Raw genomic sequence first — 6,198 nt, forward strand, 5'->3', positions numbered from 1 at the left:
GCTGGAGGGCTTCTGCCTTTCACCATAATTCACTGGCTCCAGCTAACGGGTGGGGGAGGGGTGGAGTGGAGGTTATTGCAAGGCTAGGCCATGCTTTGCAGACTGTGTGGTGATGGAAGACGTGAAATGGTAGGCGCTTTTTGTTTCTTCTTAAATCTTTGTTAGAATGCTTATTTTGTCCCTCCTATCCTAGCTCTGGTGGGATGTAGGTAGAGTGGCCTCCATCATAGTCTATATAAGGTATGCTAGGAGAGATCTAATCTTTCCATATTCTTTTCCACCCCTTTGACAGAGGACTGAATTCCCACTATTAGTAATTCATTCTTTCAATTTAAGGTTTTAGATTTTCTAAAATTTTTAGAATAGCATATTGAGTTTTATGAGTCATTAGCATCTCATAAAAATTTTATTTTACATTTACTAGATAACACATTTTGAACCAGAAAGATGAGAAGAGTCAGAGACTACTGGGTCCCTGTGTTAGTGGGTAGAGGTGTGTCAGAAAAGCCAAGAAGCTGACAGCAACTAAGGCAGCTTTTGCCGAACTTTATGGTATTTAACACAGAGCTGGCCAGTCTCTATTCCCTACACTGAAATATTGTTCTGGATTCCTAAAAGTGTGGTTACTATTTTCTATTTCTTGGAATTAAAGTTTATCAATCACTCTAGTCAAAGTGTATCCTAATTTTTTTTTTTTTTGGACGTAATTGTATACCCTATTTAACCTCTTTTTCTGGCAGGACTGGGGAGGAAATTTCAGAAAAGGTTTCCAAAAGAGAAGTCATAGACACTGCCAGTCAACAAATAACATCAGAAATGTGAACAAATTAAAATCCAAGTGAAGTAACTTTTGTTTCCAACCATGATACAGTCACTAGTCCGCGACTTGCCCTCCTGGCGTAAAAGGATAGAAAACTCAAAAAATATATGAAATAACTGTAAAAAGCAGTAGAGAACTATGCGGGAAGGGAAACAAACTAGGTGAGCTCTACAATTGCCTTGACTTTCTGCTTGGGGGCAATTTTTACTGATAAGAACAGATACTACACTTGATCTTAGCCAAGAGGCTGAGAAGCAATTGGGGGCAATTTTTAGAACACAATGCAGAGATGGGAACAGGTGCAGAGTACAACCGTCTTGCTAAGTTGAAGGTACAGCAATCAGGGTTTTGTGAGGATAAGGTTTAATCCAGAGTACCAGAGAGTGGAAGGAATTACACAGATTAAGAACTCTAGAAACCAGTATGAAAGTTCTTTTGAACAGGTTGCTGAATATTAAGTATGCACTTGTTGGATAAGGTAAGGCTGAGCGCTGTACAAATGTCATGGGGGAAAAAAAAATGTGTAATGGGGGGCTACAAGCTGAATAATTCCCAGAGAGAATAGGATATGCTCAAGTTCTAACCAGCCAAATTAGAGAGAACTTAGAAAGTTCACATTTTAATAGTAGGAATAAAATAGATATAGATTGAAAGCTATTCTAGACACACCTTAACAAAATTTATAGGTTTAAGAGGATTTCACATAATTTAACTGCCTGCCTAAACTAAACTCAACATTCTTTAAAAGAAAGCAACAAAATTCAGTATTCAAAAATGTAACATTTACAATGTCAAGTATCCAGTAAAAAACAAAGAAATAAACAAACAAACAAACAAAAAACAGGGAATATATGTGACCTATAATAAAGAGAAAAATCAATCAATAGAAGCAGTTCTGGAAATGACAGAAAGGGCAGACTTAAATATAAATACTAAAACTATAAAATTTATAGGAAAAATGCATAGAAAAACATTTGTATTTTGGGATAGGCAAATTTTTTTTAGACAAGGCACAAAAAAGCTGAAACATAAAAATTATAATTTGGACTTCATCAAAATTTTAAATTTCTGCTCTTTGAAAGACACCACTAAGAAAATTCAAAGACAAGCCTTACAATGGGAAAATATAGCACATGGGCAAGGGACTTAGATCCAGGATATATATTAAAAAAAAACTCTCACAGCTCAGTAATAATTTAAAAAGCCCAAAGTTTTACAATAGGAAAAATACATGAACAAATATTTCACAAAGAAAGATATAATAATGGCCAATAGAAACATGAAGAGATGCTCAACATCATTTGACTTCAGGCAAATACAAGTTTAAACCACAATGTTACCACTGCATACCTACTAAAGTTGAAAAGACTGACAATACCAAGTTTTGACAAAATTTAGAATCACTGAACGCCTACACATTATTCTGGGAGTATAAAATAGTTGAACCACTTTGAAAAGTACTTAACAATCTCTTATAAAGCTAAATATATAACTCACCAACTACACCACGAGGCATTTATTTGTCCACACAAGGTCTTATAAAATAATGTTCATGGCAGCTTTATTTATAATAGCCAAACACTGAAAATTAACAGGTGAATAGATTACAGATTATGGTATATTTATTCAATGGAATATAGATCAATAACAAAAAAGAATGAGCTATTGTACATGGAACAACATGGACAAATTTTAAAAACATTATGCTGAACGAGACATGCTATATACAAAAGAATAAATACCATGTGATTCAATTTAGATGAAATTCTTGAACAGGCAAAATGCATCTATAGTGACAGAAAGTAAATCAGCAGTTTTCTGGATCATGAGTGAGGGACAATTGACAACAAAAGGGAACGAATGAAATTTTAGAGGCTATGGAAATATGATATATCTTGATTGGCATGATGATTACACAAGTCTGTGTATTTGTCAAAACTCACTGAATTGTACACTTTAAACTGATACACTTAATTTTTGGTAAATTATATATCACTAATGTTGATTTTTAAATTAACAAGAAAAAGTGAGGAGTGTGAGTGCTTTAAAAAGACAGTTTATTCTCAAGTTTAAGCTTGTCCTTAATTTGTGGGACTTGTGAATAGAGTAGAAACAGAGGTTCCTATATGCTTAAAGACTTATGAAGTATAAAATCTAGATACTAAAGTCTACAAAAAGTATGTTCTTAACCCACTACCTTCACTCAAATACACTTATTATGACCTGGAAGCCAGATCTGAGTTAGTATTCTTGGACCCCTCAGAACCTGGAACGTTATTGTATAGACTCCTAGCCAATTCTCTTTCTACCTACTTATGCTTCACATACTACATATGGGAGTCTCAACTTTCATGTCCAAGTTCTGTCCACATGGCTCACAGATGCCTTTTTGGGCACTTTTATGGGGGTGCACACTGAGAGTGGAAAGATAAACCCAGGAACAAGGCACATGGAAGCCCTGGATATAGGTCTGGTGCCGTTTGGTTAAATTACAAGGTCTTAGAATATGATCTAGAGGGGGGCATGAGATTCAGTTAAGCTCATATCCTGGTCCCAGGGATGACTTGTCTGATGAGGAGACTGTGGTTGGATGACAGACAGGACCTCAAATGCAGGGTTCCAGCCTGGTCTGAGAGCAGCATTGATCAAGAGCAGGCATCGCAAATAATTTTGCCAGGAAACTATCACTAGACTTCCCCCTCCTCATTCTCAAAACAAGGGAGAGGAGAAGTACAGGTAGAAGAAATAAGCCTTATTTAAGCCCTGTATAACTGAAGCTTAAAATATCAAACTGGAGGAGGTAGCAAGTTCAGCCAAGGAAAGAATAGGTAAATATATTTACAGCAAGAGGCTGTTCCAGTTATTTGTGAAGGGCAGCATGTAGATATTTCAACTACTAAAACTTTAGATGTTTTAGTTCAGCATCTAAAACTGTGTGGATGCTAAAGCAACTATATGAAGGATTAAGAATTTAGGAATCTCAGTACATGAAAAAGAATTCTTCTTTCCAATTTTCCTTTTATCTTCCATCATCCCTTCCTTCCTCCCTTCCTCCCTTCCTTCCTTCCTTCTTTAAGCATGATTTGAACCAGTAAATGTCACAAGTCTTTATAGTTTTGCAAAGCAATGTAACCCTTGATGGTACCTGTTCTTCAAGGAATTTACAAAACGGTGAAATAAGGTGTAAACATGTGAAAAATAAAACAATGAGGCATATTACGATGCAATATGTTATTGGCTATAAGTTCCCGGGAGAGAGAGATTAGTGTGAGTTTGCATAGTTAGAACATACTTTGATATATAAGTTGATCAGTAAATTGAGTTGGGAAAGTTGAGCAAGGATTAGGGAGTTGGGAGCAAGAGATACTCCCAGGAGGAAACGGCTTCAGCAAAAATGTGATTATGGGAATAAACATGGCAGGTTTTAGGTAAGTAGAATGGATCAGGCAGTTCAGCAATAGATGAATATGCAAGTAAAAGAAAGAGCCTAGGTTTTGAAGCTAGAAATTTGAACAGAAGTTTAGAAAGCCAGGTTGGGGACAGATTATAGAAAATGTGTCCCTATATTAAGTATACAGTCGCTAACAATTAAAACATCTTGTAGCACTTGAAAGTTTACAAAAGCTTGTTCCCATACATTATTTAAGCTGGACTTCATGAACTTTAGAGGACAATTTGTAAATGAGAAAAAAAAAAGTCTCAAAGAAGAAAATAACTTGCATAGCTTTACAGAGTTAGGTATGGTGGAGTTAGGACTCAAGCCAGGGTCTCTTGGCTTTATGACTTAAATTCTTATATTGTTAAACACTACCTTCTAAATAAAGTATCCCCCAGTTACTATCACTTATACCAATTTCATCTTTTATAGGGCACTTTACCTGTGTATTCGTCTTGTTTCTTTCACTGGGTTATAACTCTCCTGTAGTTAAGAACTGGACCTTCCACTTCTTTTCTGTCTTCCATAGGGCATAGCATAGTGCTGGACTCCTAGAGGATATTATTACATTAATTATTAATGAATGAATGAATGAGTGCATCAAGTAATGAGCTGAGATATGAGGAGGAACTGGATCAAACTGCACATTAGAATCACCTGGTGAAATACTTAAATATCCCAATGCCTATGATCCAGAGATCTTTATTTAATTGTTCTAGAGTAGGGCTGAGGCACTGGTATCTTTTGTTTGTTCTTGAATTACTCTACACATGGCAGAGTTTAGCATCTAGGCTTCCCTTACATGTGTTTGAGAGGGGGCTGGGAGCCTTCTTCAAATGGAGATATGGGCAACTCAATTCTTTCAGGACAGAAGTAGAGTATATATAATTTCAGTAAACAAAACAAAAGTGAACAAGGCTTCTGTAGCTATAGGTCTCAGGTCGTGGGCTGAGTGTGCTTGTGACAGGCCTGGAAAATATAAGAGGGAGGACTTTTTTTTCCCCTCTTGTCTTTGTAATATTTCCAATAATATGCCATTAAACTCCTTAGATGACATTAAACATTGTTTAACAGAGAGCACTAATGACCAATGGGGTGAGAGGCTCCTGTGTGGCAGGTGTGCATACCAAGCAGGCACACTGATGTTCATTCCAGGCTCTCTGCGTGGTACACACAGGACAGAAACCAGGAGAGCAAGAGACTGAGACAAGGGGAAAGGGGTGGTGTCCATTTCTAGGTAACAATGTGGGTGAGCTATTTTTCCTTAAACTCATCCAACTTCATTCCCAGAATATTCCTACCCTTGTATGGTTCTTAAAGCTTTGGAAACATAGTGCAAAGGCCTGACAGTAACAGCTGTTAAAGCCTCCCTGAAGATGGAAATGAAAGCCAAACTAACATGCACATGTGAAGGGGATTATCAAGCAAATATGTTGACTTCATCCCTGGATTTTTGCAGCAAAAAAAAATGTATGTTTCCGGAATAATAATGATGTCTCCCACTTCTATCATGTCCTTCTGTACAGGACTCCAAGACAGTCTATTTTGTCATTTGTCCACTTAATGGGAAGGATGGGGGAAACAGTATAAATATTTCATAGTGTGACCAGCCATCTCAGTTTGCCTGGGACATATTGGTCACCAATTTTTTTCTCCCAGTGTTACTGTTGTATTTAACTTATATGACACAAATTATTCATACTTGTTAAAAAACTAGAAAGCATACACACACACACTAAAAAAAAAAACTCAAGAAAACAAAAAACAACATCATCCTATTATCCAGATATAAACAATTTATATTGTCTAGGAATAAATATGTATGTCGTATTTATATAATATATATTATATAATTATATATTTATATTTTACTAAACATTTATATGCATTTTATATAAAATATATATTTATATATATGAATTTGTGGAATTTTCTGTATACA

At 35.9% G+C, this 6,198-nt stretch overlaps 1 pseudogene; it reads right to left on the reverse strand.

Annotated features, from left to right (window-relative positions):
- Nucleotides 1-902: 902 nt before the first annotated feature.
- LOC132355055 (U2 spliceosomal RNA) lies at nucleotides 903-1,079 on the reverse strand (annotated as a pseudogene).
- Nucleotides 1,080-6,198: the final 5,119 nt, after the last annotated feature.

Source organism: Balaenoptera ricei, chromosome 1, assembly GCF_028023285.1.
Source record: "Balaenoptera ricei isolate mBalRic1 chromosome 1, mBalRic1.hap2, whole genome shotgun sequence".
In the NCBI taxonomy this organism is placed as follows: domain Eukaryota; kingdom Metazoa; phylum Chordata; class Mammalia; order Artiodactyla; family Balaenopteridae; genus Balaenoptera; species Balaenoptera ricei.